The sequence below is a fragment of the Aethalodelphis obliquidens genome, unplaced genomic scaffold (assembly GCF_003676395.1).
Source record: "Aethalodelphis obliquidens isolate GAN/ISIS:26980383/991018 unplaced genomic scaffold, ASM367639v1 scaffold32, whole genome shotgun sequence".
Classification (NCBI taxonomy): Eukaryota; Metazoa; Chordata; class Mammalia; order Artiodactyla; family Delphinidae; genus Aethalodelphis; species Aethalodelphis obliquidens.
Window position 1 is genome coordinate 384,667 of NW_020837976.1, and position 21,176 is coordinate 405,842.

Here is a 21,176-nt window from a genome sequence, read left to right on the forward strand (position 1 = left end):
ATAAAAGAGGAGGGAGGAGGCTGTGATTGGGACCTGGCTCCTGAAGTGGTGGCAAAGTTCTTTAACCTGATGGTGGTATAGTTCAAGCGTATAGTTCATTACGCCATGATTGCTTTTCTGTGTCTGTGTTTTAGTTTATGTGAAACTTTTAAAATTTCCTTTTTAAAGAAGCCTGTGTGTAATGTACTTTACACTGTATAAGGTGTTTCGCTAAAGGACTTAATATTTGGTGACTGACTTTAGAATACTGCTGGGCTGCCCTTTGCAAACAGGATTAGACCTATTAAACCATAACTGGGAAATACCAGCTGGCGTATGTAACTACTTTCACAGGTGAATAACATATGTTAATTATGTTAATATTTTGAGGAAAGACACCAGGTTTAACTAACTTTAAATCCTCTTCAGTTTTGTATGTTGTACATGACAAATAGTAGGTAATCAAAATATGTTTATTAAACTAGGGAACACTGTTCTATCATCAAATATAAAATATGCCCTATTTTTCAGAAGATTATGGTAGCATGACAGTTAAGACGCAAAATTTAACTGTGGCATCAAGGTAATAAGTCTTTCATCCATTTTCAGTTTTCTGGAACAATAATTCTTTAGATTGGTAATTTCAGCCTGCGATTTGATATTCTTAAGGATGTCTTAAAATTCTCAGCATAAAATAAGTTGTCATTTACTCAGACTTTATGAAGATGTGCCGTATAGCACCTAAAGAAATGGTGTTTTGTTTCAAATGACATTATGGTGTTGGAGTTTCCAAAATGCTGTGAATCGCTGCCTTATGCTACTTTACTTGCTTTGTGTAATGGCTTGCTGTGTTAGTTGTTGGTGTGGTTGCTTTGCATTGTGGTAATGTAGAGCTGAAGAGGAGAGATCATGGCTGTACCAAGTTCTTATATCACAGGAACTTTCAGTTATGTTACAAAGGTGATGTTTGTGGTGCTGGCTTTGTTGTGTGAATATTTACAGGAAGTTTTAGTTAAGATCTTCCATTGTTCAGAACGCTACATGGCTTAGGTCACCTTCAGTTCACGTTTAAACAGGTCTGTAATACAAATACAAGTTCCTCTAGTGAGGTACAACTGCTTTTCTTTAAAGGAAATCATCTGTTCCTGTTAAAGTACCCTGGTATCTGATTGGTAGTGTGTGTGGTGGTTTGTGTGGCTATGGTAGGGTATGCAGTCTCTCTTTTCTTCCTCTCAGCTGCTCCGGCGCCACAATTAGGCTGCCTATTGCTCAGCTACAGCTGCTGGGTGATTATGAACCATCCAGCTCCTGTCTATACTCAGAGGCAGATTTAGCAAAAGGAGCTAGAGTAACAACAGAGGGTGAAAGAGAAGAGCCAGTGCCGCTGCCAGGATCATTTTAACGTGTCTGTGTGCCAAGGAATCGTTGGCTGCAGCAGCGCCACTGTTGTCTTGGAACTAGCAGACTTGATAGCAACACATCCTGGTCTGGGTTAGGTTTACCTGGTGTTATTCTTTAAGATCTTGAAGCTCACTCCAGGAAAGAAAGGGAATCCTGTAATTTCAGAGTACAGGATAATGTACAATGAGGTTACTGATGGGCTGAGCTATGCCTCTGCTCCCCCGCACCGCCCCCCAACCCGGGACAGCAGTGCCCTTCAGTTTCCCTAATTTGAATATATATGTGATTTCAGGTTCTCTGAAGCGTATACCATATACTCTGTGCTGTTTTAACCCGTGTCTCTTTGAAGTGCTGCTGCTGTTACTGTTGCTTGGCGGGTGGCAGAGCTGATATGTTCTTTGGACTCCCTGCTTTTTTTCCAGTAAGTGGAAGACCTTCAAAAGGGATTATTTCTAGAACTAGCTGCACATGGCATATCCCCTGTGACTGCTGGAGTTTTGCAAGTAGGAACCCTAGATTATTTTTCCTGTTATTCTTTATTCCTGGGGTGTGAGAAGATGGACATCAACAAACGCAGATACAGCATCAGCTCTATATGGCAAGCTCCAGACTGGAAGAGGCCGCAGGCAAATTTTGCTGCTTCTGAAATGTTGCTCAGTGTGCCAAGCAAAGAGCAGCAGCATCTTGTCCTCTCGTTTACCACTACCGTTGGAAAATCTAGACAATTCCTTTTGATAGTTCTGGCTTTGGAATTTAGTGGTTCAGGATTTGGCTGATTTGGGATGGGGAATAGAGAGTATTGGGAGAAGTAGCTCTCAAACTGGTGTAACCAGAAGGAAGGAAGTTACAAGTAAGGAAGACTGTGTACACTTGAACATTAACAAGTACACATTGTTATCGTGGCACATACTTAACAAGACATTGGTGTGTTGACCCCCTTCTCTGTGCTCCCACAGAACGCTGGTATCAAAGCACATTTCTCCTTGCATTCTAATTATTTCTTTCCATGACTGTGATATACTTGACCTAGTACTCGCTGTGGCAAGGAACTGTTTTATATGAATCTTTGAGAACAGTCCCTAATAGAATAAATCCTTTTGAGCTGTATTCAGGGATGTGGTTCTGTGTATATTTATATGAGTTTATATATACAGACTTTCCTCACACACAACATGTTTTTAAGGTATACCTGTAGTAAAATTTTACAAAAGTAGCCTAGTACTTTTTCAGAAGCTGATGTTAAAACAAGTTCTTTAAATCTTTAACCCTCATAAGTTTTGGTCTAGAAAATGATTTTATAAAACTGTTTAAAAAGTTTAAACTTTGTGAACTTAAAGGTCATTTTGATATTTCTAACATAAACTGGAAACTCTTTGTAGTTGAAGTTATACTAGTTTCTAGTAAGGTTTATTTTAAATAAGTGTTTTTTTTACTATTTTAGTGAATGTTGAAAGCCCAAGATCCTAGATTGTAAAAAAAAGTACATCTGGGGGACTTGCCTGGTGGTCTAATGGTTAAGACTCCATGCTTCCATTGCAGGGGGTGCAGGTTCGATCTCTAGTCGAAGAATGGGGATCCTGGTGCCACGCAGTGCAGCCAAAAATTAAAAAAAAAATTTTTTTGGGTGGGTATCCTATCATGGTATTAGTGACAGTATTATAATTGTGATAATATTCGTATATTCCAAGGACAAAAAGAAAAAGAAATCCTTGTTTTCTTGATGTAATCTGTGAAAGAATGCATAGGTCATAGGGTATGTCTGCTGAATTATTGGTGGGGGTGGAGGCAGGAAGTACTGGGAGGAAAAGACTGACCACTGAAACCTAAAGATTGTCTGGTTTCAGCCTCTGTTCCTAACAATATATGCAGACCTTAGGTTTTCTTAAACTGATTACAGAGGCTAGTCACGTCTCTAATTTTTTAATGTAACTTTTAGTTTCTTAGCGTTAAGTAGAAATTGGGGTGGGGTGGAGAAAATTGGTGGCTTTTGCTTCATAAGTTAATACTTAAAACTGTTTCATGGCAAGTTTATTGATTTGTTTTTTGTTTTTTTTGTCTGTATTGGGTCTTCATTGCTGCGCGGGCTTTCTCCAGTTGTGGAGAATGGGGGCTACTCTTCGTTGTGGTGCGCTGGCTTCTCTTGTTGCAAAGCATGGGCTCCAGGTACGTGGGCTTCAGTAGTTGCAGCGCGAGGGCACAGGAATTGTGGCTCGTGGGCTCTAGAGCGCAGGCTCAGTAGTTACTGTGCATGGGCTTAGTTGCTCCGCGGTATGTGGGATCTTCCTGGACCAGGGCTCGAACCCGTGTCCCCTGCATTGGCAGGTGGATTCTCAACCACTGTGCCACCAGGGAAGTCCCAAGTTTATTGATTTCTTACATTTGTTCTGATGTAATTAGTATTTTCACATTATAGGTACTTTTTAATTAGCAGCAGTCAGGCATTTGAAAAGGAGCAGAGAAGGTAACATGATGTAATAAGGACAAGACTAAAAGGTAGAAGACCATCTGCATTTTAATTCCACTTGTGACAGTGAAGAGCTATGTGGCCTTGGTCAATTCACTGAACTTCATAGGCCTCAGTTTCACCATTTGAAACGGGGGTACAGTTGGGCCAGATGTTTTCTAATATTCTTTCAGCCTTATTTAAATATGTGGCTCTACTGCAGTTGAAGTTTTTTTATTGATAAAATTTTAAGGAAATGTTTTAGAGTCTAGAATTTGAAATACAATTAGATATCAGGTAAGTAAAAGTTAGGGTAAAAAACTGACCCACAGACTTGACCCTGGACTTTCTCAGGCAAATAAAGTGTATTCCATTCATTAAGTGGACATTTATTAAACCTGTGGTGCAACAAATACTATGCCAGTTTTGATGTTATAAAAATGATTGCAGCATGACTGCTACCTTCTAGGAATTCACAGTTGGGTGGAACTGGCTATAATTATGAGGCTGTTATAAATTTTTTGGATTGATCTTTTTAGTGTGATAATCCATTAGAATACTTCTCTGATTTTTGATGGTATTAGGGTGTGATACATCTGAAGCTTTAATAAATCCCTTTGTACTACATAGATTTAGCCTCAAGTAAACCGATTTAGTTCTCTAGGCAGGAAGACTTGATGTTTTTCTAGATGTTAGTTCATTACAGATACGTGTGACTCACATACACAGGTTCCACAACACCTGTACAGAGGTTTTACTATAAGAAAACACATTTGAAAGCAAGGCTTTTAAAAAAACATTTCAGATTTATTTTGCAGTAAAGTTAGAAAAGGACTGAATGATTCATTGAAGCACATAGTTGTGATGTCAGTTAACAGGTAGTCATGACTGGATGACAGCTTTGCTGCATTGTATCGGGAAAAGAGCCTCTGACATTAATTAAAACATCTTTTTAATCGATAGAACCGGAGACTAATTATTTAGGATATTTTTCTTTAACACATGTAGTTAACATTTAGAACAAAATAAGCATGGGCATTTGAAGATGGTTAGCTTTTTAAGGTTTGCATAATAGATTTTGTAGAAAGAAAGAGAAGGAAGGAAAAGAAAAGAAACTAAAACTATAAGGTGGAAAATCAGTATATTTTTCCCAGAAAAAGTTCTTTTTGTAAGGTTAGCCTTTTTGGTTAGATTTCTGGGCAGCCCATTAGAGTTTACCTGTAAAAACCTAACATAAAGATATAACAGTGTTTCTGTGGTAAATATGTTCTGATTGATTTTAAGTTTTGTGTGTTTTTTTAAATTTGCTGAGCTCTTTGAGCAAATGAAATACTTGGCCTACTAAATGCTCTGATTATACAGTGGATAACCTGTAGCTTTGCCAGTCCTCACCTTCCCAGCTTTTCACTATTTAAAAATCACTGTTATGAGCTCCATATTAGGATGCTAGGACTCTGAGCTTAATTTAAGGACAGAAGCTTCCCTAGTTCCTCCCACCTGCTTGCTAGGCACTGTGAAACTTGCTTCCTACCCTGACCCGGTGTGAGAAATGGAAACAGGTCAAAAGATTGGGAATGAGAAACAAAAATGAGGGGAGTAGAAGAGGAGAAATGAGAAGTGGATGTAGTATGAAGTTTATAATTTTCTTTTTTGTGTCCTTTTTTCTTTTTCCCACTCCTTCTGTTAGGTATTGGGTAAAGACGGAAGAAAACCTGTTTTATTTTTTATTTTTAGATTTTATTTATTTTCTTTTAAACAATTTTTTGGCTGCATCGGGTCTTAGTTGCGGCATGCAGGATCTTTCATTGTGGCGCGGGCTCTTTGTTTTGGCACGTGGGCTTCGCTCTAGTTGTGGCGTGTGGGCTTTAGAGCACGTGGGCTCTGTGGTTTGCGGCACATGGGCTCTCTCGTTGAGGTGCGCGAGCTCAGTAGTTGTGGTGTGGGGACTTAGTTGCCCTGCAGCTTGTGGGATCTTAGTTCCCCGACCAGGGATCGAACCCCGTCCCCTGCATTGGAAGGCGGATTCTTTACCACTGGACCACCAGGGAAGTCCCAAGAAAGCCTGTTTTATGTCAGATGCTTTGCTATACATTCATATACATTTTCACGTTTAACTTAAATCTTTGAAAAGACATTCCCAAAACACAGAGGAATCATGCATAAGATAGGCTTTTACTACACACAAAGAAACTGAGGACCAGTAAGTATATGTAATTTGCTAAGGTCACATGACTCGTTGATGTGACTGAATAATTGACAGCAAGACTGTTTCCTATAAGACACTTTCCTTAGGGATAAGGAGCAATGATGGAAAGGGAGATTTTTTATCTTTTTCCTTCCTTAAACTGTACATTTGTATCGGCTGAGAATTTTCAACACTTACACTTTTCTTTTTAATGGAATTAGCTTTGTGGTGCATCTTTCATAATGGGTGTTGAGGTCAACTATTGTATGAGCTAAAAAATTGGGTTATTGCACTAACTAAACTGTAGCTACAGCCCACATTACAGAGACAGTGTTTGCATGTTTTTCCAATCAAGTTTTTTTCCTATCTAAATTTAATTCATCAGGGAATTCCCTGGCAGTCCAGTGGTTAGGAGTCTACGCTTTCACTGTGGAGGGCCTGGGTTCAATCCCTGGTCGGGGAACCAAGATCCCACAAGGCTCCCACAAGCTGTGTGGCGTGGCCAAAAAGAAAAAAATTCATCAAAGGAGCAAAGGAACATGCAGAAGTGGGTTATTACTCTAACTCAACTGGAGTAAATGTGGTTCATTTGTAAGTTTGGGTTTGTAAAGTATATATATAGTCTGTATGTATATAGTCAGCCTCCCCCCATATATATTTTTATATATATATATAGTTTATGGTCAAATCAGTTTTCCTTCTACTGTGCAATATTGCCTTCTTTTCTACTAAGTATATGATTTATTCCTAGATGAGTTAGTAGAAATAGATGGAAGCTCTGTATTGTCTAAATTGTCCTCCATCATGTTTCAGGCACATGCTGCAGAAAGAGAGCACACTTTCTGATTTGTTCTGTCAGTAGGATGGTGGTTTCCTGCACCTTGGTACAAACTTACCAACATTCAAAGCTGCACTTCCTTTTTAAGGAAATCCAGTAGAATTCTTCCAAATTGGCTTGTTCTTTTATTTATTTAAAATTTTTATTATTTTATTTTTTTGGCTGCGTTGGGTCTTCGTTGCTGTGCGCGGGCTTTTCTCTGGTTGCGGCCAGCGGGGGACTCCTCTTCGTTGCGGTGCGCAGGCTTCTCATTGTGGTGGCTTCTCTTGTTGCAGAGCACGGGCTCTAGGCATGTGGGCTTCAGTAGTTGTGGCGCGCAGGCTCAGTAGTTGTGGCGCACGGGCCTAGTTGCTCCGTGGCATGTGGGATCTTCCCGGACCAGGGCTCAAACCCTTGTTCCCTGCATTGGCAGGTGGATTCTTAACCACTGCACCACCAGGGAAGCCCTGGCTTGTTCCTTTAAATCTTATTGTTCCATGAATTCCTCACTCTCTGCATGAAGAGTCTCATCTAAAGCTCTAAATGGAAATTTTGTTTGCTACTCTTTTGCCACTGTGTCAAGTTCCATTGACAGTGATTTCCTTCACCACCTTAGAAGCCTTTTCTTCTTTGGCTTCCTTTTATTTCTTCCGTTGTATCTAAGAATGTACCCTTTGTCCTCTCTTATAAGCTGGAGCATTGTTTTCTATGGGAATACAGCTTGATTTTGTTGCATTATTATCCCACATAGAATATCCGCAGTACAACTCCACACATCACTGCCAACAGTTCCATCACTGCCTGTGTTTATTGAGTCTACATAAGGATTAGCAGATAGGTTTAAACTGTTGTGCTAGGGACTCCCCAGTGGTCCAGTGGTGAAGAGTCCACGCTCCCACTGCAGGGAGCACGGGTTCCATCCCTGGTTGGGGGAACTAGAATCCCGCATGCCACGCAGCGCAGTCAAAAAATAAATGTATAAAATACCCTGTTGTGCCAACTCTATGAGCTTAGAATGGCTTCCACTAGGTAAGCTCCACGAGGGTAGGATCTTTATTTTGTTTACTGAAGTTATCCCAAGTATCTAGAACAACAGCACATAGTAGGCACGTATTAAATAGTTTTAAAATATGGGCAAGTACAGCAGTTCGCTGGCCATATTTGCTTGCCATGGGCATAGGAGAAAGGAGTGTCAGCAGCCAGCTTCTCACTGAAAACTCATGCAGTAAGTAACCTCAAGACTCCTTGGAGTGGCAGGCCCAGTGCTAAACAATGGCATTAATGCTCAGGATGAATTCAGATAAACACTCTACTTGAGTCTGATGAAGAAACTGAGATTTGATTTAGCAGTGACTTGTAAATGTTAAGGAGAAGTAAGAATAAGTGGGTTTCTTTTCTTTATATCATAGTCTCTAACTATATCTCTAGCAGCCATGCTTCTTAAAAACTGTAGCACACATCGGTTCCCCATACACTGATTGAGTCATATGCTTGTATCTGGTTGTAGGTAGAACTGAGACAAATAGTCCTTGGCAGGGCCGCTACCTTCCAGTGACAACTTTACACCATAGAAGGGGAGAAGGCATTTTTAGTGGAAACATAGCTGTCTCTGTCACAGAAGGGAACAGGAAGTAACCTAGTAGTTGAATGAGTTAGGTATATGGAAATACACTATCTAGTTGTATAAACATGATTAGAATATTTATTTGAAAGGTGTGGGCACAGATGGTATTTTCTTAATTCGGGCAACAATATTAGTACAGGAGCGAACTAACGGTGATGGTTTAAGATTCTAGTGGGCAATATACCACCTAAAGGAATGAATTTCCCAGGCTTTTTTATTTTTTATTTTTTTTGCGGTACGCGGGCCTCTCACTGTTGTGGCCTGTCCCGTTGCGGAGCACAGGCTCCGGACGCGCAGGCTCAGCGGCCATGGCTCACGGGCCCAGCCGCTCCACGGCATGTGGGATCTTCCCGGGCCGGGGCACGAACCCGTGTCCCCTGCATCGGCAGGCAGACTCTCAACCACTGCGCCACCAGGGAAGCCCCTCCCAGGCTTTTTTATATGAAAAGTTTGAGAAGCACCCTGGTAAGGAAGGGGGTCAGAGTAGAATGGGGCTTTTATCTAAATATATTTAGATAGCACTTTTAGTGATTGAGAAAAGACAGTAATTAGCCGTATCAAAGAATTTGGTGGGGAATAGTGGCAGGTGGAAATTATGATGGAGCTAAACCTCCCTTTCCAGTCTCACCTCACACTTCCCCTTCCCCCCACCCCCTTAAGCCACTCCTACTGGGGCTTAGCTTTTGATTTTTTTTTTTTTAATGAATAGAACTTAAGTCAGAAGGAGGAACTCGTAATAAAGGTCAAGTAGAAGAGAGAGTCAAGAACCTCTTAGGTTGTCAGAGGATGAATAGGATTTTTAGGATGATTGATGCTTAGAAGAGGGAAAAACTAATGACAACGTAGACGATTCTTCGAGATAATCACAGCCAGCAGTAAGAAGCCACAGATCCACAACTTCAGAAAGTCGAAATGATAGATCATAAGAAACAACTAGCACGTCTTCTTTTTAATCTCCTAACTTCTGTAACAAGAGGATGCTCTTTAATGGAAAAGCTAGAAAAAAAGTATAAGAAACTAGATAGCAGATAGTAAGAGGGTATCTAGCTTTGACTGATTTCAGGCTTCTAGGTCCAGAAGAATTCCATCTGAAGGTTCTAAAAGACATTTCTGATATTCCCAGGACCCCACTGATAATAGAAAGAAATCATGGTGGACTTCCCTGGTGACACAGTGGTTAAGAATCTGCCTGCCAGTGCAGGGAACACAGGTTTGATCCCTGGTCTGGGAAGATCCCACATGCCACGGAGCAGCTAAGCCTGTGCGCCACAACTACTGAGCTGCGCTCTAGAGCCTGCAAGCCACAGCTATTGACCCCATGTACTGCAACTACTGAAGCCCGCACGCCTAGAGCCCGTGCTCTGCAACAAAGAGAAGCCACCGCAGTGAGAAGCACGTGCACCGCAACGAAGAGTAGTCCCTGCTTGCCACAACCAGAGAAAGCCTGCGTGCAGCAACGAAGACCCAACGCAGCCAAAAATAAAAACAAAATTAAAAAGAAAAAGAAAGAAATCATAGAGACAGACATCTCAGAAAGAAAGAAAAATGATTAAATGATGCCTTAAAAGGTGAATTTTAATAAATGCAGACACTGAAAGTTGCCTTTAAATCTGGACAAGATTCTGTAACAGTTTATTAAACAGTTACCATTTATAAACAATTGGAATGTTACAGAGAAGTAATTCTTAACAGTTAGTTGTCCAGCAGTGCTTTCTTGAATTGTTGAACCACCTCTTTGTAGTCTGAGTAAATACTGGCTCTAGATCATCTGTCAGTGGTACTTTCCTGTGTTGGTGAGTGGTCGGACCTGATAAAGCTTAGTTTCCTTCTAACAGCAAGGGTCAGTGATTCCTTTTCCAATTTATTTATTTTTTGGTCTGTTTTATTTTCCCCTTTCTGTAATTAAGTCTTCTAATGGCACTATAGACTTTGCTTTATCTTTTTGATATTCAGTCAGGGATATTAACAGGTTTAAAGCTCTTTTTATGTATTTCTGGATTTTTCTTTTTTAAGGAAAATTAAACTGGAGTATGGGATAAGCATGTGTGTTTATCCCGTAATATCTGTGAACATTGTTTTATTTTTATTATATATATGAACAAAGATACCTCAGAGTTATTTTTATTTGCTTTTTCAGTTGAAGTCTCCTGTGCATTTTTCTGTGCTTGCTCATAACCATTGCCAATCTTGCTCTTGGGTTGTCTTTTTCTTATAGATTTTTACAGATTCTTCGTGTACAATGGATATTAATCCTTTATGTTGCAAACACTTCATATCTCTGCTTGTCTTTGTTTAATGTTTTTCTTTTATCTTAAAGTATTACAAGTAATTTTCCTTTTGTAACTTCTGAATTTTGTGTTCTAAGAATACTTTCCACAGTTGACAATAATTTTAAAAATTCTATTTATAGGTTTTTGTTTTGTTTTATGTTACAAATAATTTAGCTGTTTACTCTGAAACTTATATATGTTGTAAGATAAGGATCCAGTTCCTTTTTTCTTTCCTCAGATGATAGAGCTCACCAATGCTGTTTATTAAATCTAAATCTCTCCTTTTACCACAGATTCAAAATGCCACATTTAGCATTTACAAATTCTTTTACTCTCAGGCTTGTTTTGGGGCACTCTTTGTTTTCCCGATATTTACTTGTTTATTCCTGTGCCAGTACCACATAGCTTGATGATGAGGATGATCATGACCCTGATAACAACAGCAGGAGCAGCAGCTAATGCGTATTGAGTATTACCTGTGTACCAGTCACAGTGGTAAATACTTTAACATATTTTACCTGATTCATTTCTCACAAAACCCAGAGTTAGGTATTCTTTTTTCTTTTGAAAATCTGGCTTAAATGTTCTGACCGGTAGCCATCTTATTTAATGAAAGGATTTTCTTTCTTTAAATATGGAACACTTCACAAATGTGCCTGTCCTTGCACAGGGGCCATGCTAATCTCTGTATCGTTCAAATTTTAGTTTATGTGCTGCCAAAGCAAGCAATTGAGTTAAGTATTTTCAATATCTTTATTTTTACAGGTGAAGAAGTAGGTTTTGAGAAGTTATATTTATTTAGGTTACAAGCTAGGACTGTCACCAACTCTGACTCTAGAGCCTATACTCTTAACCATGAGGTTGTGATTACTAGTGAGACAAATTTCCTCATTTTTCTTTTTTTAAAAATTTCTCGGGCTTCCCTGGTGGCGCAGTGGTTGAGAGTCCGCCTGCCGATGGAGGGGACCCAGGTTCGTGTCCTGGTCCGGGAAGATCCGACATGCCGCCGGAGCGGCTAGGCCCGTGAGCCATGGCCACTGAGCCTGCGCGTCTGGAGCCTGTGCTCCGTAACGGGAGAGGCCACAACAGTGAGAGGCCCGCGTAATGCAAAAAAAAAAAAAAAAAAATTTCTCAGCTATTCTTATGCATTTACTTTTCCATATGAACATTGTGCTTTTGATCTAGATAATGTTAATTATTTTGATTTATTTAGGGAAGAATGGACACCTTTATAATAATGGATCTTATTATCTAAAAATAAATGGTTTGTTTCATTTATTAAGGTTCTTTATATCCCACAGTTTTATTTTTTTAATATAGACTCTGAACATTTGTTGTTAAGCTTATTCATAGGTATTATTTCATGTGTGGTTTTAGAAAAACTTGTTATTTGGAAATAATTTCAAAGTTACAGAAGAGTTGCTAACATTTTGCCACACTTGATTTTGTCATTCCTTTCTTGTATATGTGTGTGGGTATCCTCCCCACATCCCCACCTTGAAAGTTAGTTGCAGACATCATTCTCATCACCCTTAATTACTTCGGTGTACATTTTCTAAATCAGGGACATTTTCTTATACACCGACAGTACAGTCAATCAAATTCAGGAATTTTAACATCACTATGACATAGTTATCTAATAGATAATTGTTGTAGGTTGAATTGTGTTTCCCCCAAAAGTTCTAATCCCCAGTATCTGTGAATGTGACCTTATTTGGAAATAGGGTCTTTGCAGATGTAATCAAGTTAAAATGAAGTCATACTGAATTAGGGTGGGCCCTAATCCAGTATGACTGGTGTACTGATAAGAAGAGGAAAATGCCATGTGACGATAGAGGCAGAGATGGGAGCGACACAGCTGCAAGCCAAGGAGTCCAAGGATTGCCAGCCACAACCAGAAGTTAGCAGGAGGCAAGAAAGATTCTATCCAGAGTTTCAGAGGGAGCATGGTCCCGCTGGCACCTTGATTTTGGACTTGTGGCCTCCATTACTGTGAGAGAATACATTTCTGTTGTTTTAAGCCTTTTTAAAAAAATTTATTTATTTATTTTTAATATATTTATTTATTTATTTATTTTGGCTGTGTTGGGTCTTCGTTGCTGTGTGCGGGCTTTCTCTAGTTGCGGCGAGCGGGGGGCTACTCTTCGTTGCGGTGCGCTGGCTTCTCTTGTTGCAGAGCATGGGCTCTAGGCGTGCGGGGTTCAGTAGTTGTGGCACGTGGGCTTAGTAGTTGTGGCTCGCGAGCTCTAGAGCGCAGCTCAGTACTTGTGGCGCACAGGCTTAGTTGCTCTGCGGCATGTGGGATCTTCCCGGGCCAGGGCTCGAACCCGTGTCCCCTGCATTGGCAGGCGGATTCTTAACCACTGTGCCACCAGGGAAGCCCATATTTACTTATTTTTAAACAGCAGCCCTAAGGAGTTAATGTCGCAGTCCATAATCAAAATTTTTCTAGTTGTCCTAATAGTGTCCTTTATAACAAAAATCCAGAATGTAACCCACTGCATCTAGTTATGGCTCTTTAGTCTCCTTTAATCTGAATAGTTCTTTAGCCTTTATCTTTCATGATGTTGATATTTTTGAAAAGTCAGAATGCTTGTTTTGTACAGGGTACCTTATTGAGGATTTGTCTGTGCTTTCTCGTGATTAGATTTAGATTATGAATTAGGGCAGGAATACTACTGATATATCAGGGGTATTGTGTCGTTCCTGGTATAGCCCATCAGGAGGCACACCTTGTTAGTCCCATTATTAGCAGTATTAATTCTGCTTAGGTAAGGTGATATCTGTCAGGTTTCTCCACTGTAAAGTTAACATTTTTCTCTTTTTCATTAATAAGTGATTTGTAGGAAAATAGTTTTAGATTCCATGAATGAGTCTTGCCTGAATTGATTATTGAAATGATGGCTGCAAAGTAATACTTTTCTAACTGTGTAATTCCTTCTATGTTTATTAGTTGGGATTCTGAAAGAAAATCTTCCCTTCTCACTCATTTATATCAGAGTGATTTTTGGATTTTCTTTTTAGTCAACAGGTTATAATCTATTAGTGTCATTCATTTTGATGCTCAAATTCATCCTGTATTTAGCCAGCAAGAGCCTCTTCAAGATGGTTCCTGTACACTTTCGATATATCCACATCATGTTTTGAGTAGTACTTAATTTTCTTGGTGTAAGATGTCCCAGGCTCTGAAACTGAGCAGAGGGCTTGTGTGTCTGCAGTGCAGAAAGCCAAACTCTGACAGCAGGAGTTTGTAGCAAAGTAAGGATTTGTTACAGGGTGCCATGCAGGGGAGTGGAAGACAAGCCTCAGGCCCACTCCAACTTGGTCTTTGAGTTAGGGATATTCTTAAAGGGGAAGAACAAAGAGGCTGGGATTAACAAAAGAGACATGGTCTTGTGACATTTTTCAGTCATAGTTTTGGGAGTCAGGATGTTTCTGGTTTATGATTCTCCTAGCCAGGTGGTCCATGGCTCGGGGGTCTGTTAGCTCATCTTGCCCTGGAGAAATGACCTGAGTTTGTATATTACTGATGATATCTACATCAGCAGCTTTAGGCATCTGACTCTGGTTGATTAGTGTTCAGTTAGCACGGCATTGAGGTCAGAGGGGACAAGAAAGGGGATAAAGTTTTGGATAGACATATTAACCATAAACTTTGTAATGGAACTTGGTTTCAGTTCCCACTCCTGTTTTAACTTTCCCCAAATCTTTCAGGGAATGGGGCGACAGCTGCTCTGGCTACTTCTTGTTGAAACAGAGTGTATTCTTGCCTCAATTTGGGGAATGGAAATGTTGCATACCAACTTTCAAAACACTTGGTCAAATAGATCATAGGTCACCATGAAACAATACTTATTCACTTAACAAAGTGATAATAAAAGATTTCAAAAGCAAATATATAGAGTTAGAACAAATTACTTAAAAGGTAAAGAAAGTTAGCCGCTCAGTATTCCCCACAAAAAAAATTTGTTTTCTTAACAAAGAAAACATATTCAAGTTTTGTACCATATTGCCTTTAATCTTAAAATTCATTGACTCAATTAAATTCATCCTGATCTTAATCCTGACCACACATAGAATTCCTTTTTTTTTTTGATTTTAATTTTTGTCTGCGTTGGGTCTTCGTTGCTGCATGAAGGCTTTCTCTTGTTGCGGCGAGTGGGAGCTACTCTTCGTTGTGGTGTGCTGGCTTCTCATTGTGGTGGCTTCTCTTGTGGCACGTGGGCTTCAGTAGTTGCAGCACACAGGCTCAGTAGTTGCAGCACATGGGCCCTAGAGCATGTGGGCTTCAGTAGTTGCAGTGCGTGGGCTCAGTAGTGTGGCACACGGCTTAGTTGCTCCACGGCATGTGGGATCTTCCCGGACCAGGGATCAAACCCGTGTCCCCTGCATTGGCAGGTGGGTTCTTAACCACTTTGCCACCAGGGAAGTCCCATAGAATTCCTTTCTATGGATTCTTTATTTTCTCTTGCAAATCTTCTGCAACTTTCTGTATCCATATTAATTTGTCCCCTACTTTCTTTCCCTTAACAAAATGCATTTCCATTCCTTATACCTTCTTTTCCCTTGCATACAAAGATGTTTTCCATATTAATTTTTAGTTTTAATTACATTAATTAAAATTCTCAACTCTTAAAAACCTTAATTTCTGATGAAAACTAAGAAGTAAGTAATTGTGGACTGTTTGTCATACCACCATTTCCCCATTGGCAAATTTTATGAACATATTCTATAACCTCTAGAAACATACATTTCCTCAGAGCATAATTTTTTAAATTGAAGTATAGTTGATTTACAATATTATGTTAGTTTCTCATAACATAGTTTCTTTCCTCAACGTGGTACAGGATGTGTCTAATAAACCCAAACGTCTTTAGTTTTTCTCTCGTAAGAAGACAAAAGTAGATAGACTTGTTTAGCAGTTAATGTTTCAGTATTTTATCTTATTTGAAATGACCTGGATATTCAATGAATTCCCATCATTTAACTTTATTTAGCAAAACTTTAAAGTTTCAAGTTACCAAAAGTCTGGAGAAACTATTTTTACTTGAAATTTTAATTTATTTTTTTCATTTTTGGCCACGCCACGTGGCATGTGGGATCTTAGTTCCCTGACCAGGGATGGAACCCGGGCCCCCTGCGTTGGAAGCGTGGAGTCTTAACCACGGGGCCACCAGGGAAGTCCTTGGAGAATCTAGTTTTAAATAGACATACCTAAAACATAATTATGCCTTAGGAGTTCACCTAAAATTTCCTATCTCATTTATCTCTATTTCATTACTTATGAAAATACCAAGGTTGCAAATAGTGAGTCTACACATTACCCACAACTTCTGTCCAACTGCTGTAAATTGGGATTTCCCATGACACCTCCTTGGGTTTGATAATTTGCTGTAATGGCTAACAACTCAGGAAAAGTTTATTTACTTGGTTACTGGTTTATTATAAAAGGATACAACTCGGAAACAGGCAATGGAAGAGATGCACAGGGTAATGTATGTGGGAAGGGGTGTGGGGCTTCCAGGTAAGCCACCCTCCCAGAACCTCCAGGTCTCTTCAGCACCTGGAAGGTCTCTGAACCCCTTCAGTTAGGATTTTTATGGAGGCCTCTTTACAGAGGCTTCACTGATTAAACCATTGACTGTTGGTGTTTAGTTCAAGCTCCAGCTCCTCTTCCCTCCCCTGAGGTGGGAGTGTGTGGTGGGGCTGAAAGTTCCAGCCACTCAGTCCACTGGTGGGTTCACCCTAGGGGCTTTCTACTAGTTACCACTAACACAAACTCAGGGACTTGTGAATAACAAAAGGTGTTCCTTCACCTTTATTGCTCTTATCCGTCAGGAAATTCCAAGGGTTTTAGGAGCTCTGGGCTAGGGATAGGGAGGAAAACTAAATACATATTTCTTATTGTTAATCACAATGTGTCAAGTAGCTCCTGGCCACATGGGACAGTTGAGCAGTTGAAATGTGCTGTAAGTGTGAAATACATCCAGATTTTGAAGACTTAATATGATAAAAAGAATGTAAAATAATTCAACTTTTTTGGTTGATACATGTTGAAATTATAATATTTTGGATATATTAGGTTAAGTAAGATATTATTAAAGTTAATCTCACCTGTTTATTTTTCACCTTTTTTTTTTTTTTCCTGCTATGCAGCTTGTGGGATCCTTGTTCCCCCACCAGGGATCGAACCCCGGTCCTCTGCAGTGAAAGCGCGGAGTCCCAACCGCTGGACCTCCAGGAAATTCCCCTATTTTTAATGCGGCTACTAGAAAATTTAAAGTTATATATGTGACTCACATCATATTTTTGTTGGATAGCATTGCTCTAGATCCAGGCTGCCTGGGAGTTATCTTTGATTTGGAGCAAGTTACATAATCTCTGTGCCTCAGTTTTCTCACCTTTAAAGGAAAAGTAAAAAGAAAAAGCCTTTAACTCACAGGGTTGTTTTAAAGATTGAGTAGGTTGATGTGTGCAAGAGTACTTAGAACAGTGCTTGGCACATAGTAAGTGCCTAATGTTGTCTGTTACTATTCCCAATATGAGTGCAAACTGCATGAGGGCTGGGACTTTGTTTTGTTCACTACTATATCTCCACTTCTTAGGTTCTCAGTAATTTTTGAATGAATAAATGAATATGGAGAGTTTTTGAGTAACGTAGGTAGTGATTGGGAAGGTTTCTTGATTATCCAGAATGTCTGTTGAAAAAATATTACAACCAAGAAAATTGCATCCCTAAAAGACAGGTGGCGTGGACTTCTCTCTTAGGAAAAATCTATATCAAAAGGTTAGAAAAATCAAAAGACAAATTAGATATATTTTGAGATTAAAAAGTAGAAAATATATATTATTTGCACTGCATTTTCCAGGCTGTCCGAGACTCTCAATAAAAATTCTCTAAGCCTGCAAAAAAAACCCTAAAAAACTAAAAAACAATACTAAGTCAGTGATCAAATATCTGGTGGTGGGCTAGAAGAGCATGCTGCTGCTGGTCCTTGGTGTCTGTGGTATTTTAAGGGCTTTTCAGTGCTGTTGTTTCCTCAGAAAAACTCTTAATTTGCTAGGGACTGATATTTGCTAGCAGTCCAAGAGAGTGCGAAGATTCCCCTGACTTAGGAACTCTTCACTAGATCTTTCCCTTGTTTCCCCACTTCTTGGCTCTGTAGAGACCCCAAACCAACTGTCAGGATTCGGCTGTCAGTAAAAAAATAAGGAAACTTTTTTCTGTATGTTTTGGAAGAGATTAAAGGGCATAGAACTAGTTTATTCTTGACAGGTGTCAGATAATTTACCCATAAAATATTTAACAATTTTTGATGGAATTTTTGACAAGGTTTAAACCCTTTTCATGCTTATTGATTTATTTAGGTCTCCTATCTTTTAACTGAGTTAATTTTATTAACTTCCATTTGCTTAGATAGTCATCCTTTTCATCTGATTGTTAAAACTTTTTTAAAGTTCCCGTTTATAGTTTTTTCAAATCTTCTGTTGCTCTAGCATTCTTTTCACACCTAAAACTGTGTACTCGCCCTTTTCATTTCTTGATTAAGATTAAATCTAGTGATTTATCTATTTCATTGATTTTTATTTGTAAATCACATTGGAAGTTTTTCCATTATAATAATGAAATAAAAGAAAATTAAAAGAAAAATTAATTAGAAACAACAGGAAAAGAAATCTCAGTATGATTTACAAGTAAAAATCCTCTTTTTGAGTTTTTGTTTTTTTCCCTAAATTTTATTTGTATTAATTTCTTTTTAGTAATAGGTGTGTAAGACTATGAATTTTGCTCTGAATACAACCTTTGCTATAGCTCATTGATGTGGTAGGAAGTTGTTATTCTTTTTATTTTATAATTTCAGTTTGCATTTCCTCCTTGACACAAGAGTATTGGATCATGAAAAATCTTATGTATTCATGTTATTTAGGAAAACTTGAAAAAACACTCGTGTGCCATTTCTTTAGGTTTTATAGCATATAGTATTCTGTTGTCAATACTCAAAAATGATAAATAGGAGAAAATTGTTTCCAGTCAGAAATAGTTTATGCATGTATAGGTAACTTGTCTCATGGAATTTTAAATACCCATTCCTCAAATAAATAATACTATAAAATGTGGGCCTAATAATACAACCCACCTTTTTTATATACTTGCTGTAAGCAAGCAAATACTGCTAATACTACTGTAATATTCTGGTAAGAGCACAAAATAGTATCAGTATTGCAAAAAATCTTAACCAATTCTAATACAGTTTTTGTGGCTCTTGTTGGAAACTTGTACTCCTTTATATGATAAACCGTAAAAATCAAATGCAGTCTTTTAACTTTTTAATAAGATGTTTTAAATGTTGACATATATTCACATAGTTATTACATACATGTTTTTAAAAAATGACTTCAGGATTGAAATAGTATAGCACAGAAGTAAGGAACAGTTCAGAAATATTGTACCAAGGTTCTGGCTTTGATTCTTAGGTCATGCTAAGGAACTAAAGACTGTGATCGTTTATAGCCTAGGGTAAAAGGCTTCTCATGTAATATGAAAGTAGAAAGAAAGAAAACATCAACTCTTCTTTGATTAAAAATTTCATGTCTCCCTTTTTTTTTTTTTTAAAATGAAAGAAGGTTTAATCAGGGAGATACACGCTCCATAGACAGTGTGTGGGCCATCTCGGAAGGTGAGAGGCCAAAAACTTCATGTCTCCTTTTAATATGACAGCTCCATTGGACTATGATAAAACCATTCACACTACTTCCACATTAATTTTTTACTCCCAAGAGCCAAAGCAGGCAAATTGATATTCTTTGGCAATTCAAATGTAAATGGAATGAAGTCCTTCAGAAAATATGTCATGTAGATCTGTTTGATTTTATGATATAGATATGGTCCTTGGAGCTTGACTATATAAAAATTTGATAAGTACCAAATCTTATTTTCCTATAAGTTTTCATTTACTCGTGTCTATAACATTCCTACCTATTTCTAAGTGGAGTAATAGCAGTGGCTAAATAATAATGCAGAAAACCGATATTATCAATTGTTGTTGCCACCTTGAATTGATAAGATGATGTCAGAAATGTCTGGAAATGGTGAACATGCATTTTACCTTTCTCATATAGCTGCTGTTTTCTTGTCACCTACCTTATACTGACATTTTGAGGCTAGAGCAGTTGTTGAGGTCATAAGCATTATCAGTCTTGACAGATTAAAGGAGATGTAGATAACTAGTAAATTAATCTTGTTAATTATTATGGATTAAGTTTATTTTTATTTATTCTTGGCTGCGGTGGGTCTTTGTTGCTGAGCAGGGGCTTTCTCTAGTTGTGGTGAGCGGGGGCTACTCCTCGTTGTAGTGCCTGGGCTTCTCATTGCGGTGGCTTCTCTTGTTGCGGAGCACAGGCTCTAGGCGTGTGGGCTTCAGTAGTTGTGGCTCGTGGGCTCTAGAGTGCAGGCTTAGTAGTTGTAGCGCATGGACTTAGTTGCTTCGCGACATGTGGGATCTTCCCAGACCAGGGCTCGAACCCGTGTCCCCTGCATTGGCAGGTGGATTCTTAACCACTGCGCCACCAGGGAAGCCCTAAATTTATTTTTACTTAGGGTGATTTTTTTTTTTTTTGTACTACAGTCTTTTTATCTCCATTCCCTTTGGTTAAAGAAGCCAGATTCAAACATTAATTTGTTGACTAATATTTATCTTTTGGGTCACGTCCTAAACATTGATGGGGAAAAGAATCTGTAATTCAATTAAACAAACTTAAAAAAAATTTACATCTACTCCAGGCGAGGCACCATATTAATAAGGCTTTTTAGGAGGTAAAAAGGAAACTCTCCTTTCTGTTTATCAATTAAGTATTCCACTTCTTTAGATAACCTAAGAGAAATATTGTATTGGAGTCTTAAAGTTCAATGGCAGATCAAGAGAAAGGCCCATTCAGGAGACGCCAGGTGAAGGTAAGATTTGAGAAGGTTTTGAAGGATAAATAAAATGGACATTCCATAGGAAGCTGGTAATAGGAACAAAGACACAGAGAAGATTGACAAAGCAAGGTGCTTTCTGGTTATAGTAAATAGGTATGCTTGGAGCATAGGAATAAGGGGTCAATCATATACTTAAAAATGGTGGCTCTCATCATTACTTAAAAATGAGTGCCTGCTCATCACCTGGGATGTCTGTTAATGTGTAGCCTCCTGAGTTCTACTTCCAGAAATTCGAATTCAGTAAACCTGGACTGAGAGCCAGGAATCTTCATTTGTAATAAGTACCTCAGACCCTTATCACGCAGGTGGTATGGAAAAATTGAAAATAGAGACCCATTTATACAACTTGAAGCTTTAAAAATGTTCAGTTTGACAGTGGTAGACCACTGGAGGTCTGGAGTCTTACTCACTTGCCGTGTGACCTTGGACAAGTTACTTAATCCTCTGTGTATCAGGTTCTGCATCTGTAAATGAGGAA

At 38.8% G+C, this 21,176-nt stretch overlaps 1 protein-coding gene and 1 pseudogene across 2 annotated transcripts in view; one reads left to right on the forward strand and one right to left on the reverse strand.

Moving 5' to 3' along the window:
- The window catches only part of YES1 (YES proto-oncogene 1, Src family tyrosine kinase), a 109,350-nt gene that overhangs the window by 2,398 nt on the left and 85,776 nt on the right, over positions 1-21,176 (forward strand). The gene's annotated exons all lie outside the window — the stretch shown is intronic.
- LOC113631384 (uncharacterized) lies at positions 11,348-11,444 on the reverse strand (annotated as a pseudogene).